The sequence below is a fragment of the Choloepus didactylus genome, chromosome 7 (assembly GCF_015220235.1).
Source record: "Choloepus didactylus isolate mChoDid1 chromosome 7, mChoDid1.pri, whole genome shotgun sequence".
NCBI classification, from domain to species: Eukaryota; Metazoa; Chordata; class Mammalia; order Pilosa; family Megalonychidae; genus Choloepus; species Choloepus didactylus.
The window spans coordinates 35,274,591-35,293,209 of NC_051313.1; the positions used below are offsets into that span (position 1 = coordinate 35,274,591).

The 18,619-nt window shown below is 38.0% G+C and overlaps 1 pseudogene; it reads left to right on the top strand.

Annotated features, from left to right (window-relative positions):
- The first annotated feature begins 16,458 nt into the window (after positions 1–16,458).
- LOC119539872 lies at positions 16,459–17,758 on the top strand (annotated as a pseudogene).
- The last annotated feature ends 861 nt before the right edge of the window (positions 17,759–18,619 follow it).

Genomic DNA, 18,619 nt, shown 5'->3' on the forward strand with positions numbered 1-18,619 from the left:
GCCCCAAATATTAACCTTTACACTGTTAGAGTGTCCTAAGGGGAGAGGGCAAGGAGGTGAAAAGGTGAGATAATTACTCATAAATATCTGCCTCTGGGAAGCAAGAGATGGGAGTGGGGTGGGTGGGGAGGGTGTAGATGGTGGCATTGTATGCAGATTGGATGTTCAGGGACATTGAAGGGTGAAACTGGATTCATAATCACACTAGTCTCCCTATTCAAAGGCCAGATTTCTCTCACCAGAAAAGGTGGTCCTCAGGAAAGCCACAATTATGTATTGACCCTGAAAGATAACTTTATGTTATCTCTGAGGTACACAGCTTCGCTGGACTGGAAAAGACTCAGCCAGCTGTGGGAAAAAAAGTGTTTCCGTTATCCAGGCCCATGATATAAGAAGCAATTTTTCCCTGAAGAAAATTGAAAATCCAAGTTAAGCTCCCAATGAATTGCCCTTCTCACATTTAGATGATCTCATCATCACTTTAAATCAGTGGCAGGTAAAGAAAAAATGGAAGAAAAGTATGAAATCAAAGAATTTGCATTCATCTATAGGAACAGCTTATGTAACTAAAAAAAAACTCAATGCATTTCTGTATCTACAGTTTGTAAAACCAGTGATTTAAGAAGAATGTCAATTTTGAACTTCTGCTTCCAGTTGGAAAGACTTTTGATCTCATGCTATTAATGAGAACAATCCAGATAAACTATAATATTATACTTTTCTATTTTTTATACCTGTCAGCTAGCTAAGGTCTCAAAAAAAAAAAAAAAAAAAAACCTGAATGGATTAAATTCCAGACAGCGATGAGACCTTTCTAAGAAAGAAGGTGTATGTGGTTGATTTCATCAAAACCACCTGAACTGGGGTAAAGAGAAGACAGCTAAATTTTTACTGAACTTTTAATGGCCACACGTAGACTATTGATGGATTGAATAAAATCCTAAGGACCCCCAGTCGCATGGAGTCTACACTTAATAACTTTTGCATGAGTCTTCATTGAGTTCATGAGTAACTGTAATACACCAAAGTCTGGGAGATCTGAGAGTTTCGTCATCCCATGAGGTCCTCGGGCCCCCCCTATATAAGGTTATGGCTTGCTGAAGACTGGTGGTAGAGCAGGAGAACTGATAGAAATCTCTCTGAGCACCCTGAGGTGTCCTTGAGTGCACTACAGAGGCTCTCAAAAAGCAGGAGAAATGGCAGCAGGGTGGAAAAAGATCTCTGAATGTTCAGAAAGGGGTGGGAGTGAAGAACAAAGCCGCCAGACTTTAAAGTGGAGAGAGAGTGAGAGCAAGTGAGAGAGATCCTGTCATTCAGAAAGCTGGCAACTAAGTTGTAAAGCATAAAGAGATTGCTGGAGTCTACCCATGTAAGATCTGAAACTCTGCTTAAGGAAAAGACCTGATCCACAAAAATTTGAAACTGGCTAAAGCTGTGACAAAACCCAAACCCAAATCAAATACCTATTCTAGCAATTAGGTTCCCCACACGAACAATCTAACCAAAGAATAAGTATATGATTTCATGACATAAACATTTATTTCAGTATCTACTATATTTTACACAAAATATCCAGCATAATGTGAAAAATTACAAGAACTCACAAATAAGTATAAAAACATAATTCATAGTAAAGAGAAGAAACTCTCAAGTGAGGCAGGTACAGAGATGGTCCAAGTGCAGAAATCATCAAATAGAGACTTTCTTTTACATTTTCATGTCATTTATTTTGATTTATCCTACACGTATGAATCTTCTTGTGTACATTAGGTGAAGATTGGCTCCTGAAGTCTTTCTTAAATTCCTTCAAGTGTGTCTCTTCATGCGTGTCTTAAAGGATGAGAATTTACTAAAAACTGCTACAACTGTGGATTCATACAGCTTCTCTGTAGTTTTTCCTTATGTGTACACTACGGTTTGAAGAAATAAAGCATTTCTTGCATTTCCTTCAATCAGATTTTCATATGTGAATTGTCACAGTTACTAAAGGAAAATAGACAATAATACTTCATATAAAAAATAAGGTATTCTCATATTTCTTTTTTTCTTGCAATTTTATTGAGATATAGTCACATACCATACGGTCATCCAAAGTGTACAATCAGTTGTTCACAATATCATCATATAGTTCTGCATTTACCACCACAATCAAGTTTTGAACATTTTCATTACTCCAAAAAAAACAGATAAATAAAAATATAAATAAGAATAAAAATAAAAGTAAAAAAGAACATCCAAAACAACCCATCCCCCCATCCTCCCCTATTATTCATTTACTTTTTTGTCCCCATTTTTCTACTCATCTGTACATACAATGAATAAAGGGAGTGTGAGCCACAAGGTTTTCACAATCATCCGGTCATACCATATAAGCTATATAGTTATACACTCATCTTTAAGAATCAAGGCTGCTGGGTTGCTGTTCAACAGTTTCAGGTATTTCCTTCTAGCTATTCTAACACACTAAAAACTAAAAAGGGATATCTACATAATGCATAAGAGTTACTTCCAGAATGACCTCTGACATCTCTCAGCCCCTGAAACTTGACTTGGTTTCATTTCTCTTCCCCCTTTTGGTCAAGAAGGCTTTCTCAATCCCAGGATGCTGGTTCCAGACTCATCAGTGGTAGTCATGTCCCACATTACCATGGAGATTTACACCTCTGAGAGTCATGTCCTACGTAGGGGGGAGGGCAGTGAGCTTACCTGCCAAGTTGGCTTAGAGAGGCCACAAATGAGCAATAACAAAGGTTCTCTGGGGGTGACTCTCAGGCACCATTATAAGTAGGTTTAGCCTCTCCTTTACAGTAATAGGCTTCATAAGGGCAAGCCCCAAGATCGAGGGCTCGGCCTACTAAATTGGTAATCCCCAATGTTTGAAAGAATATAAGGAATTCTCCAGGTGGGTAAATTTAATATTTCCACATTTTTCCCGCACTTCAAGGGGGCTTTTCAAATACTGTTCTATCCTCTGCGCAAACCACTCTGGGTTGTATCAGGGCTTCACAGTAACCTGTACAAACAAACCAGATCTCACTCCCTATTCAAGTTTCCATGTAATTATGGTATTTGAATAAACTGACCATAGAAGTTAAATTACATAGCATGCTACAGAAAATAAAGATTTTCTACCAAATAAACATCTTACCTTTGGTCTCACACAGAAGTTGAAGTTTTAAAACATAGTCAGTATCATCCTTTACCCTTTAGGTTGCTTTACCATAATCTTAACCAAGCCATTTCATTCATATCTCTAATTGAAGTCTGAACTCTTTTTCACCTTCTTTAACATTTGACATTCATAGCTACCAAACTAGTTCTGAATCTCAGGTGTCACACAGATAACTGAAGTTCCAGGGATTGACCAGATTATACGTAAGAGCTCAGCATTGCAGAATCTAGCAAGAACCATTATAATTTAGGAATAGATATGACTGCTAGAAGAGCTTTTTTTTGTTGTTAGATGTATCACAAATTTAATGTTAAAGAATTTGAATTCAAGTACAAAAATTAAACAACACATGATTTCAACATTAAAAAACACACTTATTATTCAAACAACTATACAGTGACTATCAAAAACACATATGAAGCATAACTATAAAAACGTTAAATAAATTAACAGAAAATTAATTTTATTTTCATAACTTATAATTAACTAAAATATTTATAGTTATTTTTAAGGACCACAAAAGTGGACTGCTTTCTCTTTAGTACTGCATAAAATTTGCAACTTAATCTTTTGGCTTCATCATTTCTTTCTACATAATAGTTAGATGCTTCTGGATAAATAATTGCTCCAGTCTCCAATACTGATAGTGATCCTTGGCAATAAAATTTAGTGTAACCATTGTCTGCAGGTGTTTTCATATTCATGAAATGCTATCTAGCAAAGTTATTATGGCTTATTTCATGAAACATACTGTCCTCAAGGTTCAGTTACATAGTTGCATACCTCACAACTTCATTTCTTCTTGCAGCCGCTCAATATTCCATTGTATGTATACACCATAGTTCACCATTCCGTTCATCAGTCAAGGTACCCTTAGGCCACTTCCATCCATTGTGAATCGTGAATACTGCCGTCATAAATATCAGTGTGCAAATGTCCATTTGTGTCCTTGCTCTCTGTTCTTCCAAGTATATACCCAATAATGGGGTTGCACAGCCATGTGGCAACCCTATACATAGCTTCCGGTGGAACCACCACACTACCCTCCAGCTGGGCTGCACTATTCTACTTCCCCACCAGCAGTGATTACATACATCCCTCTCTCCACATTTTCTCACTAGCACTTGCATCCCTCTGTTTGTTTTTTAAACTTTCAATCCTAAGTAAAGAATCAGTGATTGCTGGTATAATCAAGTTATGTATTCACCACCACAATCTATATGCGGACATTGCATTTCTTCAACAAAAAAAGAGGAAGCGGCAAAAAAAATAAAATAAAATAAAATGAAATAGAAAAGATGAATAAAAAAATAAAATAAAATACATAAAAAGTTCAGACAACACCACCACAACCAAGAATCCTATACAACTCCCTTATATCTCCCTCTTATAGATATTTAGCTTTGGTATATTGCCTTTGTTACAATTAGTGGAGGCATATTACAATGTTACTGTTAACTAGAGACTCTACTTTGCATTCACTGTATTTTCCCCAAATAACAACCTATTCTCTACACCTTGCAAAGTTGACATTCATTTGTTCTCCCACATGTAAAAACATTTAATCACCATATAGATTACTCTAGGTTTCACTAAGTTATACAATTCCAGTCTTTGTCATCTATCTTTCCTTCTGTTGTCCTACATGCCCTTAGCCTTCTCAACCATACTCACAATCATCTTTGTTCGGTGTACTTACAAAAATATTGTGCTACACAGTATTGTGGTAGCTATTTCTGGATCTATACAACCAATGCTGATGAGTATTCTATACTCCTTCAGCATCAGATGCCCAATCTCTACCATGTTTCTATCTCCTGAAACCTGTGTCTCAACTTTAACTCTCAAAGTTTGCTCTTTAATGTTAATCCATATTAGTTAGAACATGCAGTATTTGTCCTTTTGTTTCTGGCTAATTTCACTCAACATATCCTCAAAGTTCATCCATGTTGTTATATGCTTTGTGACTTTATTCTGTCTTACAGCTGATAATAGTGTATCATATGTATATATCACAGTCTGTTGATACATTCCTCTGTTGATGGACATTTGGGCTGTTTCCGTCTGTTGGCAATCATGAATAACGCCATTATAAACATCGGTGTACAAATGTCTGTTCATGTCCTTGCCTTCAGTTTCTTCAAATATATACCTAGTAATGGGATTGCTGGATCATAAGGCAATTCTTCTTAGCTTCCTGCAGAGCCACTACACTGCCTTCCAGACTGGTTACACCATTCTACATTCCCACCAACAGTGAATAAGTGTACATTTCTCCACATCCTCTCCAGCACTTGAAATTTTCTGTTTTTTGGTAACTTCTAGTAGGTGTAAGATGATATCTCATTGTGGTTTTGATATGCATTTCCCTAATAGCCAGTGAAGTTGAGCATCTTTTCATATAGTTCTGAGTTATTTGTATTTCGTCTTCAGAAAAGTGTCTTCCAGGGTCTCCTGACCAATTTTAAATTGGGTCCTTTGTCTTTTTCTTGCTGAGTTGTAAGATCTCATATATTCTGGATATTAAACCGTTATAGGATATGTGGTTTCCAAACATTTTCTCCCATTGCATAGGCTGCCTTTTTATTTTCCTGACAAAGACCTTTGATGGACAAAAGTTTTCAATTTTTATCTATTTCTTCTTCACTGCTTACGCTTTGGGTTTAAGGTCTAGGAAACCACCTCCTATCACAAAAGCTTTAAGATATTTCTCTACATTTTCTTCTAAAAGTTTCATGGTCTTAGCTCTAATGTTTAGGTCTTTGATCCATTTTAAGTTAATTTTTGTAAAAGGTGTGAGATAGAGTCTTCTTTCATTCTTTTGGATATGGCTATCCAGTTCTCCAAACATGATTTATTGAAGAGGTTGCTCTGTCCCATTTGTGGTGGCTTGAACACCTTATCAAAGATTAACTGTCCATAGATGAGAGGGTCTATTTCTGAACACTCAATTCAATTCCATTGGTAGTGTATCTATTCTTATGTCAGTACCATGCTGTTTTGACCATTGTAGCTTTATAATATGCTTCCAGGTCAGATAATGTGAGACCTCCCACTTCATTCCTCTTCCTCAAGATATTTTTGCCTATTCAGGGCACTCTGCTTGTCCTGGTTTGGATATATTATGTCCTCCAAAAAGCCATATTTTAATCCAATCTTGTGGGATTTTTTGATTAGGTTGTTTCCGTGGAGATGTGACTCCACCCATTCAGTGTGGGTCTTGAATAGTTTACTGGAGTCTTTTGAAAGGAGCAGACCCAGGCAATTGCTGATGTTTTTGAGATGATGGACCACAGTTTGCTCCAGAGAATCTAAGAGAGGACATAATGCCCCAAGAGCAGCTGAGACAGACTTTTGGAGAGATGCTTGCTTATGCTTAGAGATGCTTGAGAGATGCATACAGAAGGACATTTGGAGATGCTTAGCTAAGAGATGCTAGCCCAGAGTTTGCTCCAGAGAAGCTAAGAGAGACAGAAGCCCAGAGACATTTTGGAGGAAGCCATTTTGAAATGCAACCTGGGAGCAAAGGAACAGCAGATGTCAGCAATGTGCCTTCCCAGCTGACAGAGCTGTTCCAAACACAATTGACTGTTCTTCAGTGAAGGTGTCATCTTGTTGATGTCTTAATTTGGACATTTTCAAGGCCTTTGGACTATACATTTGTAACCTAATAAGCCCCCTTTGTAAAAGCCAATCCATTTCTGGTGTTTTGCATAACAGCAGCATTAGCAAACCAGAACACTGCCCTTCCAAATAAACTTAGTTATTGGTTTTTCTATTTCTGCAAAGTAAGTTGTTTGGATTTATTTGGTATTGCACTGAATCTATAAATCAATTTAAGTAGACTTGACATCTTAACTATATTTAGTTCTCCAATCCATGAACATCATTTGCCCTTCCATTTATTTGGGTCCTCTGTGATTTCTTTTAACAATTTCCAATAGTTTTCTGTGCATAGGTCTTTTGCATCCTTGGTTAAATTTATTGCTAAATATTTTATTTTTGTTTTTGGTTGCTATTGTAAATGGAAATCTTTCCATGATTTCCTCCTCAGATTGCTCATTACTACTGTATAGAAACACTACTGATTTTTGCTTGCTGATCTTGTACCCTGATACTTTGCTGTATTCATTTATTAGTTCTAGTAGCTTTGCAGTAGATTTTTCAGAATTTTCTAAATAGATGATCATGCCATCTGCCAACAGTCAAAGTTTTACTTCTTCATTTCCAATTTGGATGTCTTTTATTTCTTTTTCTTGCCTAATTACTCTAGCTAGAACTTCCAGCACAATGTTGAATAACAATAGTGACAGTGGGCTCCTTGTCTTATTCCTGATCTTAGAGGAAAAACTTTGAGCTTTCAGTCTTTTCCCATTGAGTATGATGTTAGCTGTGTGTTTTTCATATATTGCCATTCTCATGCTTAGGAAGGTCCCTTCTATTCTTATCCTTTTGTGAATGTACATCAAGAAAGGATGTTGAGTTTTGTCAAATGTCTTTTATGCATCAATCTAGTTGATCATGTGGTTATTCCGCTTCGATTTATTGATATTGTGTATTACATGAATTGATTTTCTTGTGTTGAACCAGCCTTGCACACCTGGAATAGATCCCCCTTGATCATGGTGTATAATTCTTTTAATGTGCTGTTGGATTTGACTGGCAAATATTTTGTTGAGAATTTTTTGCATCTATATTCATTAAAAAGAGATTGGCCTATAATTTTCTTTTCTTGTACTAGATTTGTCTGGCTTTGGTGTTAAGTTAATGTTGGCTTCATAGAATGAGTTAGGTAGTGTTCTCCCCTCTTCAATTCTTTTGAGGAGTTTGAGCAGGATAGGTACTAATTCTTTCTTGAGTGCTTGGTAGAATTCACATCTGAAGTGAAAAGTCCTTGGCTTTCCTTTTTGGGAGCTTTTGATGACTGATTCAATCCCTTTATTTGTGATTGCTTTGTTGAGGTCTTCTATTTCTTCTTGGGTCAATGTTGGTTGCTCATGCTTTTCTTGGAAGTTGTCCATTTCATCAAAGTTGTCTTGTTTATTAGCATATAGGTACTCATAGTATCCTTATATTATCTCCTTTATTTCTGCAGGGTCAGTGGTTATATCTCCTTTCCCATTTATGATGGGATTTATGATACTATTTATTTCTGTCCTTGCTCTCTCTCTTTTTTTTGTTAACCTGTCTAGGGGTCCATTGATTTTATTGATTTTCTCAAAGAACCAGCATCAGGTTTGTTGACTTTCTTTATTGTTTTCATCTTCTTAATTTCATTTACTTCTGCTCTAATCTTTGTTATTTCTTCCCTTCTGTTTGCTTTGTGGTTAGGTTACTGTTCTTTCTCTGGTTCCTCCAGGTGAGCAGCTAATTCCTTGATTTTTGCTCTTTCTTCTTTTTTATTATAAGCATTTAGGGCAATAAATTTCCCTCTCAGCACTGCCTTTGCTGCATCCCATAGGTTTTGATATCTTGTGTTTTCATTCTCATTTGACTCAAAATATTTACTTATTTCTCTTATAATTTCTTTGTTGACCCACTGGTTGTTTAAGATTGTGTTGCTCAGCCTCCGTATATTTGTCAATATTCCACCCTTCTGCCTGTTATTGATTTCCAACTTCATTCCATTTTGATCTGAGAAAGTGTTTTGCAGAATATAAATATTTTTAAATTTATTGAGACTTGCTTTGTGACACAACATGTGATCTATCCTGGAGAGCATTCCATGCGCACTTGAGAACAATATGTGCCCTGCTGTTGTGAGGTGTAGTGTTCTATAAATGTCTAAGTCCAGTTCATTTATTGTACTAGTCAACATCTCTGTTTCCTTATTGATCCTCTGTCTAAATGTTCTATTCATTGATGAGAGCAGTGTATTGAAGTCTCCAACTATTATTGTAGAAGTGTTTACTTCTTCAGTGTTCTCAGTATGTGCCTCACATACTGAGTATTTAGGGGTGCTCTGGCTCAGGGCATACTTATGATTCTTATGTCATCTTGATGAATTTTCCCTCTTATATAGTGTCTTTCTTTGTCTCTTTTAACTGTTCTACATTTGAAGTCTAATTTGCCTTATATTAGCATAGCTACCCTACCCCCACTCTTTTCTGGTTGTTGTTTGCATGAAATATATTTTTCCACCTTTTCACTTTCAACCTATTTTTTTCTTGTGTTTAAATTGAGTCTCTTATAGACAACATATAGATGGGTCCTGTTTTTTAATCCATTCTGCCAATCTATGTCTTTTTATTGAGGAGTTTAATCCATTAACATTTAATGTTATTATTTTAAGGGCCATACTTTCTTCTACCATTTTGTCTTTTGGATTATATATGTCATATCTTATTTTTTCTCTTTCCTTGTACCCTTTTTGGTAGTCTTCATTTCTACACTCTTCTCCAAACCTGTCTCTCTCTCTTGTGTTTTTCTATCTGCCTGTAGAATTCCCTTTTGTATTTCTTGTAAAGCATATCTCTTGTTCACAAACTCTCTCAGTGTCTGTCTGAAAATACTTTAAAATATCCCTCATTTTTGAAGGACAGTTTTGCAGATATAGAATTCTTGGTTGGCAATTTTTCTCTTTCAGTATCTGGAATATTTCATGCCACTGTCTTATCCCCTCCATGGTTTCTGCTGAGCAATCTGCATATAGTCTTATTGAGTTTGCCTTCTATGTGGTGGATTGCTTTTCTCTTGTTGCTTTCAGAATTCTCTTTGTCTTTGACATTGGACAATCTGATCAGTAAGTGTCTTGGAGTAGATCTATTCAGGTCTATTCTGTTTGGGATATGCTGTGCTTCTTGGATCTGTAATTTTTTGTCTTTCATAAAAGATGGGAAATTTTCAGTGATTCTTTCCTCCATGGTTCTTTCTGCCCCTTTTCCCTTCTCTTATCCTTCTGGGACACCTATGACATGTATATTCATGTGCTTCATGTTGTCATTCAATTCCCTGAGACCCTGCTCATACTTTTCCATTCTTTTTCCTATCTGTTCCTTTGTGTGTAGGTTTTCAGACATTATGTCCTCTAGTTCACTAATCTTTTCTCCTGTCTCTTCAAATCTGGTGTTGTAAGTCTCCATTGTGTTTTTCATCTCTTCTATTGTACCTTTCATTCCCATAAGTTCTGCCATTTGTTGCCAAACTTTCAAGCTATTCTGTGTTCATGCAGTCTTCTTTATATACTTCATCTCTTTTGCCAAATCCTCTTAACATGTTGATTTGATTTTTGAATTGATTTAGCATGTTTGTTTTAACATCTTTAGTCAGTTCTTTCGATTCCTGTATCTCGTTTGAAGTGCTAGTTTGTTCCTTTGGCTGGGCCATATCTTTGTTTTCCCTAGTGTCATTTTTTTGTTGGTGTCTAGACATCTGGTTTCCTTGATTAGTTTATTCTAGAGGACATTTTCACTCTTTTACTTTGGGTTTTCTTGTTGGTTAGCTTTGTTCTTTATCTGTTCTTTGGCCTTCAGTTCAACTTACTCTAGACTTCTAACATAGCTTCTGTCTAAGTGATCAGAATTTTCTAGCTCTTGTTATTCTGATTCTTGCCTTGCCTATATGTCTCTCTCACTGGCCACTTGTCAGATTAGCTCTGTCCCTCAATTTCCCCCTATGACCAGGTGCCCACAGAAGCCTGCCTCTGGTGGGTAGACACTGGGCACCACAACAAGTTCTCTGTGTGTGGTAAAACAAGTCTGCTAGTACCCAGTGGTGTTCTGTTTTTCACCAGCCAGCAAGCCCTGGGTTTGTTTTAGAGCACTGATTTAAATGTTGGGTCATCTGTATTTCTCAACTTAAACAGGGCCAGATTCCTATGCATGGGGTCTAAACCAGCCCTACTGGGAATGGAATAAGGTCTGTAGAGGTTCTGAGAATTCCTAAAATTCTCTTGCACTTTCCTGTCTGCCCGGCAGATGGAGCTGTTCAGCAACTTAATTGTCTTCAGAAGGCGTTTACCTTCTGGATCCAAGGCTGTGTCTGACCAGGCAAGGCTGAATTACCCCTTGGAGCACAGCTGAGACTGACCAGGTGGGGCTGAATTACCTGTTGTAGCCTGGCTGAGTCTGGTGGGGAGGGGCTGAATTGACTCTTAGAGCCCAGCTGAATCTGGCTGGGCAGGGCTGAATTACCTCTTGGAGCTCAGCTGAGTCTGACTGGGTGGGGTTGAATTACCTCTTGGAACCCAGCTGAGTCTGGCTGGGCAGGGCTCAATTATCTCTTGCAGCCCAGCTGAGTCTGGTTGCATGGTGCCTAATTGCCTCCTGGGGCCCCATCTGACTGTGCAGGGCTGAAGCTGTGGGTTTCTTGTGCCTTCAGTTTGCTCGGTAAATTCTGACTCACTGTGGGGCTGTGCCCCCCACTCTCTCTGTGGCAGAGGACTCCCCCAGCTTTCACAGTTTTCAGCCATCCCCCAGGCAAGTATTGGGCCACTGGCTAATATGTTCCTCAATTGTGGGGTAAGGGCTTTCAGACCCTCTGCCCACATTTTCTCAGATTCTTTGTCCCTCACTGATTGGGGCCTTGAAATGTCTTTCCATATCCCCCCAATCTCCAAATGATCGGGATCTGTCTCATAGCTCTGAGCAATTTTTTAGTCTGTGCCCCCAGTGGGAGGTGAGGGGAATCCTAACTGCTGTTTCTGTGTTCCTTCCTTGCTGCAGGAGACCCAGTGAGGGGGAGGGGAGAGGAACCACCAGCATGGACTGGAGTTCTCCTACCTGATGTCTCTCTTCTTCTTCAGTTTGGCAACTGTGGGGACCTTCTCCCATCACCAGAGTTCTGAACAAGTTAGGGTTATCCCCCTTTTTTTCTGAATATCTATGGAGAAGTTTTTGGCAGCTGTTTACATCACATGTTGGTGATGTCACCCCACATTTATTACTTTCATACTTTTTTCTCCACTATGAGACTGTCACAAAAATATTAAAATGAGGCAGAAATAAGGCTTTCCCAAATGATACCCTCATAATATTTCTCTCAGATTCTTACAGTCATATGACATCTCTCCATTGTGCAATCTTAAAAGTTGAATAAGATTTGAGGATCAAGTGAATATTTTCCTATATATTTTAAATTACTAGTGTTTTCCAACTAAGTGAATTTTCATGTGGATACTAAGGCCTGGGCAATATGTAAAAGCTTTACCAAATTCCTTATATACGGAGGGTTTTTCTCCAGTGTGCTCATGTACTATTAAGAATACTAAATATTTAAAGACTATATCACATTTGTCTTCATAGGACTTTTTCAACAATTTTACATGTGTAAAATAAATATTGTTGGAACAAGTAGAGGCTCCCACATGCCTTATGAGAAGAAAGCTTCTCTGCAGTGTAAAATATGTGGAAAAGAACTTATTACAATAAAAAATGTGAAAAAAACCTTTACTCAGTTTTTACATCTTACACAGCATGTAGAAAATTATGGTGGACAAACATCTCATTAAAATAAGAAATGTTGGAGAGTCTCTACTAAATTTTATACTTTACAATAAAAGCTTTTTTGCACTTACAGAACAGTCTATAAGGTATAAAGAACTAATGAAGACTCTCCCACATTCCCTATTATAATGGGGACTCTGTCAACTTTCTTATTGTCTTTCTTGATTTTTGATGTGCATACTAAGATCTGAGGAACATCTAAAGGCTTTTTAACATATTTTAGTTCTTAAATGTTTAGTAAGTGCTGAAGACTGGGGAAGGGTTTTTCCAAATCTTTACATTCATGGGGTTTCTCTCCGGTATATGTTCACATGTGAATATCAAAGCATGTGGAATATTGAAAGTCTTTCCCACATTCTTTACATATAAAAAAATTTTCTCCAGTGTGCATTCACATGTGCATATTAAGGTTTGTGGCCTTCTTTCAAGTGTCTTCTTAAGTGTGTAGTAAGACTGATGACTGAGTGAAGATTTTCCTATTCTTTGCATTCATGTGGCTTATATCCAGAGTGAGTTATTACATTTGATTAAGCACTGAGGACTTATTGAAGATTTCCCACATTCCTTACATGTGGGAATTTTCCAGTGTGAGTTTGTATATGTAAACTGAGTCCTGTGAATCAGGTGAAGGCTTTTCCACATTTCATACATATATAGGATTTCTTTCCACTATGAATTCTTAAATGTTCTGTAAGGTATGAGCAATAAATGAAGGCTTTCCAACATTCCTTACTTTCATATGGCTTTTCTCCAGTGTGAGTTTGGATATGTAAAATAAACCCTGAGAATGGATTAAAGGCTTTTCCACATCCCTGCAGACACAGAATTCCTCTCCAAAGTTAAATTCTTACGTGTTCTGTAAGGTGTGAGGAATTGTACACATGTATGCAGTGTGTATGGATAATACATACACCTTGCATACATGTGAGCTTTCACATGTACCTTAAGGAGTGACTGATTAACAAAGACTATCCCCTAGTTTTTACATTCACCCAGTTTCTCTCGTATGTTTTTTTTTCTTCTGCCCAATTAGACAAACATAAAATCTTGAAAGAAGATGGGATGTGGCATCTTGCCTATAGAAGAACAAGGATAGGAATTATAATGGAAATATCAAAAGAAACCATGGAAGTAAGAAAAAGGTGGAATGAAATATTTAAAATGCTGTAAAAAAATCTACATTCAGTGAAATTCTCCTTCAAAAGTGAAAGAGAAATAAAAAGTTTCTCATACAAACCAAAAGTGAGGAAATTCAATACCAGCAGGCCTTCCCTGAAAGAAATATTTAAAAAGGTTATTGAGACAGAAGGAAAGTGATATAGGTCTGAAATTCAAATATACGAAAAGGAAGAAAGAGCATTAGAGAAGGAATAAGGGAAGGTAAAGTGAAACCTTTTGCTTTGCTTATCCTTAACTGATCTAGAACATAACTGTTTAAAGTAATCATAGTAACTAATGTATTGGGGGATTATAGCATGTGGATAAATGAAATTAATGGCAGCAAAGTCACAAAGGATGGGAGAGAGGAATTGAGAATAGTTTGCTGTAAGTTACCTGCATTACACAAGAGGTGGTATGGTTTCATTTAAAGGTGTACTAGATTACTTAAAAAGTATGTTCAAAACTCCCTGTGCCACAGGGCACAGGAGCCAACTGAAAGCTACTAATGGACAATGCTGGAACAATTTGAGCAAAAAAATAAATAAAATAGTGTCGTATTATAATCCAATGTATAAAATAAATATCCATGAGTCCATACTGATACATATATTTGAATAAATATGGGGAAGAAGAGACCAATGTTCCATGCAGACTACCAATGATTTATGTAGATACTCTGCCCTCTTTGAGTGTGGGCTGTACATAGTTGCTACCTTCCAAAGAGTACAGTATGGAAAGGTATTAAAAAAAAGTAACTTTACAGTGGAGAAACCTGACAAACACCAACTAAGCCAGGTATTCAAGGTTAACAGCAATAGTGATGTCAGATTGATAGTATGTTCCTTAGAGGTGTTGTGATGAAATGGCACTTAATCTCTTGTGGTCTTCCTACCAAAACGCATAACTCCAGTTTAGTCATGAAGGAACATCACACAAATCTCAACAGGTGGACATATTACAAAATACCAGGCAGTACACCTCAAAACTGTCAAGGTCTTCAAAAATAAGGAAAGTCTGAGAAACTATCATAGCCAAAAGGAGCTTAAGGAGACATGATGAAAAAATGTGAAGTGTATAGATGAGATCTAAAACAGAGAAAGGACATTAAATAAAAGCTAAGGAACCATGAATAAAGTTTAATTAAAAATAATGAGTCAATACTGATTCATTAACTATAGCAAATATACCATACTAATGTAAGATGTTAATTATAGTGGAAACTCAGTGTGTGGTATATTGGAACTCTCTGTAATAGCTTTACAATTTTATATAAATCTAAACCTGTTTAAAATTAAAATTTCATTAAAATAAAGTAATATAGCAGATAAAAAATTGAGCAGAGCATCTGAGACATGCAAGACAACATTACATCCTCAAACTTATAAGTAATTGTAATGCTAGAAGAAATAGAGAAAGAAAATAGAGCAGAAGAAATATTTGAAGCAATAGTAGCTAAGAATTTTCCAAATGCATTAGAGGCATCAATCAACCAATCCAAAAAAGCTAGAATTCTGTATACAGGAAAATATTCTCCAAAACAAAAGTGTTTTTCCCTTTTCTGTCTTCTTTCACTAAAAATGATGTCTTCAAGGCTCATCCATGTTGCCACATGTATCATAACTTCATTCCCTTTTACAGCTGAATAATATTCCATTGTATGTATATACCACATTTTGTTACTTTCATTGTTTGATAGAAGGTTGGATTGCATCCATCTCTTGGCAATTGTGAATAATACCACTATGAACATCAGTAGGAAAATATCTGGTTGAGTAACTGCTTTCAATTCTTTGGGGTATATACCAAGCAGTGGGGTTGCCAGGTCATATGGTAATTCTATTCTTAACTTTCTGAAGAACCAACGAACTGTCTTCTACAGCAGCTGCACAATTTTACACTCCCATCAACCATGAATGAATGTTGCTATTTCTCTACATCCTCTCCAACACTTGAAATGTTCTGTTTTTTTTTTTAATAGCAGCCATTCTAGTGGGTATCAAATGGCATCTCACTGTGGTTTTGATTTGCATTTCCCTAATGGCTAATGAAGTTGAGCGTCTTTGCATGCACTTTTCAGCTATTTGTGCATCTTCTTTGGACAAATATCTATTCAAATCTTTTGCCCAATTTTAAATTGGGATGTTTATCTTTTTGCTGTTGAGTTACAAAATTTCTTTATATATCCTGGATATTAAACGTGGATATGTGGTTTCCAAATATTTTCTCCCATTTGTAGGTTGTTTTACTTTTATGATAAAATCCTTTGATGTGCAGAAGTTTTTAATTTTGATGAGGTTCCAATTATCTATTTTTTCTTTTGTTGCTCATGCTTTGGATGTAAAGTCTATGAAACTGTTTCCTAATACAAGACCCTGAAGATGCTTCCCTATGCTTCCCTTCTTCTAGAAATTTTATAGTTCAGTTTGTATATTTAGGTCTTAGATCCATTTTGAGTTGATTTTTGTATATGGCATGAGGTAGAGGTCCACCTTCACTCTTTTGCATAAGGACACCCAGTTTTCCCAGCACCATATGTTGAAGAGTCTGTTTCTTCCCAATTGAGTAACTTTGGCAGCCTTGTCAAAAATCAGTTGGCCACGCTAGCCGCTTTAACCTCCCTGGTGTTTGCAGCCCTCTAGGTTTCTTTCCTCAGCTATGAGACCCGGCAGCCCGAAGTTCACCATGTTCATTCTCAAGATCTTGGCTACAGAGATCTTCGACTCTCATGGAAATCCCACTGTTGAAGTTGATCTCTTCACCCAAAAAGGGCTCTTCAGAGCTGCTGTGCCCAGTGGTGCCTCAACTGGTATCTATGAGGCCCTTGAGCTCTGGGACAATGACAAGACAGGCTACATGAGGAAAGGTGTCTCAAAGGCTGTTTAGCACATCAATAAAACTATTGTACCTGCCCTGGTTAGCAAGAAACTGAACGTCATGGAGCAGGAGAATATTGACAACTGATGATCAAGATGGATGGAACTGAAAATAAATCTAAGTTTGTTGTGAATGTCATTCTGGGTGTGTCCCTTGCTGTCTGCAAGGCTGGAGCCATGGAGAAGGGGGTCCCCCTGTACTGTCACATTGCTGACCTGGCTGGCAATTTGGGAGTCATCCTGCCAGTTCCCCCTTTCAACGTGATCAATGGCGGCTCTCACACAGGCAACAAGTTGGACATGCAGGAATGCATGATCCTCCCTGTCAGCACAGCCAAGTTCAGAGAGGCCATGAGCATCAGAGCAGAGGTTTACCACAACCTGAAGAATGTCATCAAGATGAAGTACAGGAAATATGCCACCTACATGGGGGATGAAGGCAGATTTGCCCCCAACATCCTGAAGAACAAAGAAGCCCTGGAGCTGATTAAAAGTGCAGTTGGCAAATGTTACAGAGACAAGGTTGTAATTGGTATGGATGTCGTGCCTCTGAGTTCTTCAGGGATGGAAAGTATGACCTGGACTTCAAGTCTCCTGATGACCCCAGCAGGTACATCTCACCTGACAAACTGGCAGACCTGTACAAGTCCTTCATCAAGGACTACCCAGTGGTGTCCATCAAAGACCCCTTTGACCAGGATGACTGGGAAGCTTGGAATAGTTTCATGGCTAGTGCAGGGATCCATGTGGTGGGGGATGATCTCATGATGACCAACCAGAAGCTAATTGCCAAGGCCGTGAGCAAGAAGTCAGGCAACTGCCTCCTGCTCAAAGTGAACCATATCAGCTCTGTGGCCGAGTCCCTTCAGGCGTACAAGCCGGCCCAGTCCAGCGGCTGGGGTGTCATTGTGTCTTATCACTCTGGAGAGACCGAAGACACCTTCTTCGCCAACCCGGTGGTGGGGCTCTGCACCGGGCAGATCAAGATAGGTGCACCTTGCTGATCTGAGCACTTGGCCAAGTACAAACAGCTCCTCAGAATTAAAGAGAAGCTGGGCAGCAAGGCCAAGTTTGCCAGCAGGCAGTTCTGAAACCCCCTAGCCAGGTAAAGGCTGGGCCTGCAAGCCTCTGAGCCCTTCACACTAGCCAGCTAACTAGACCTCCCGCTCCCACACCGGTGAACGCGGGCAGCTCCAGGCCCCCTCTGGTACTGGCAAGGGCCTCTGGTAGTAAAGTCCCTTTCCTACCCTGTGATGTTCTCACTGCTTCATTAGAACTGCTGCAGAAGCCAAGCCTGACCATCTGGAACCCTGTTGGAAAAACCCTGGCTTTGTGATCATGTGATTGGCCCAAATCATTGTTTTTCTCACCTTGCTTCCCACAAAGTGTCTGGGCCCTATACACTTACTGTGTCACCCTCGGGGTATCCACAGGAAAGTCCTCAGTGATTTGGTGTGCAAAATAAAAAAGACTCAGTAACCATAAAGAAAACAAAAATCAGTTGGCCATAAATGTAAGGGTTTATTTCTGAATTCTCAGTTTAATTCCTTTGGTCTATACGGTTGTCCTTGTGCCAGTACCATGGTGTTTTGATCACTATGGCTTTGTAATACATTTTATGATGGGAAATGTGAGTCCTCCAACTCTTGCTGATATGAAATAATTAGAATAAGGAAATTCATAACATCAAAAACTAGAATATAGGAGATGAGGGGCTGAGAGGGTTAGGGAATAGGCAGTTAATGCTTAAATTATACAGAGTTTCTGTTTGGGGTGATGGGAAAGTTTTGGTAATGGATCATGGTGAAGGTAGCACATTGTTGTGACTGTAGTTAACAATACTGAATTATATATTTGAGTGTAGATAAAAGAAATTTTAGGTTGTATATGTGTTACTAGAGTAATTTTTTTTTTAATTAACCATGGGTTTGTACAATACAGTGAACTCTAATATAAACTATGGACTGTAG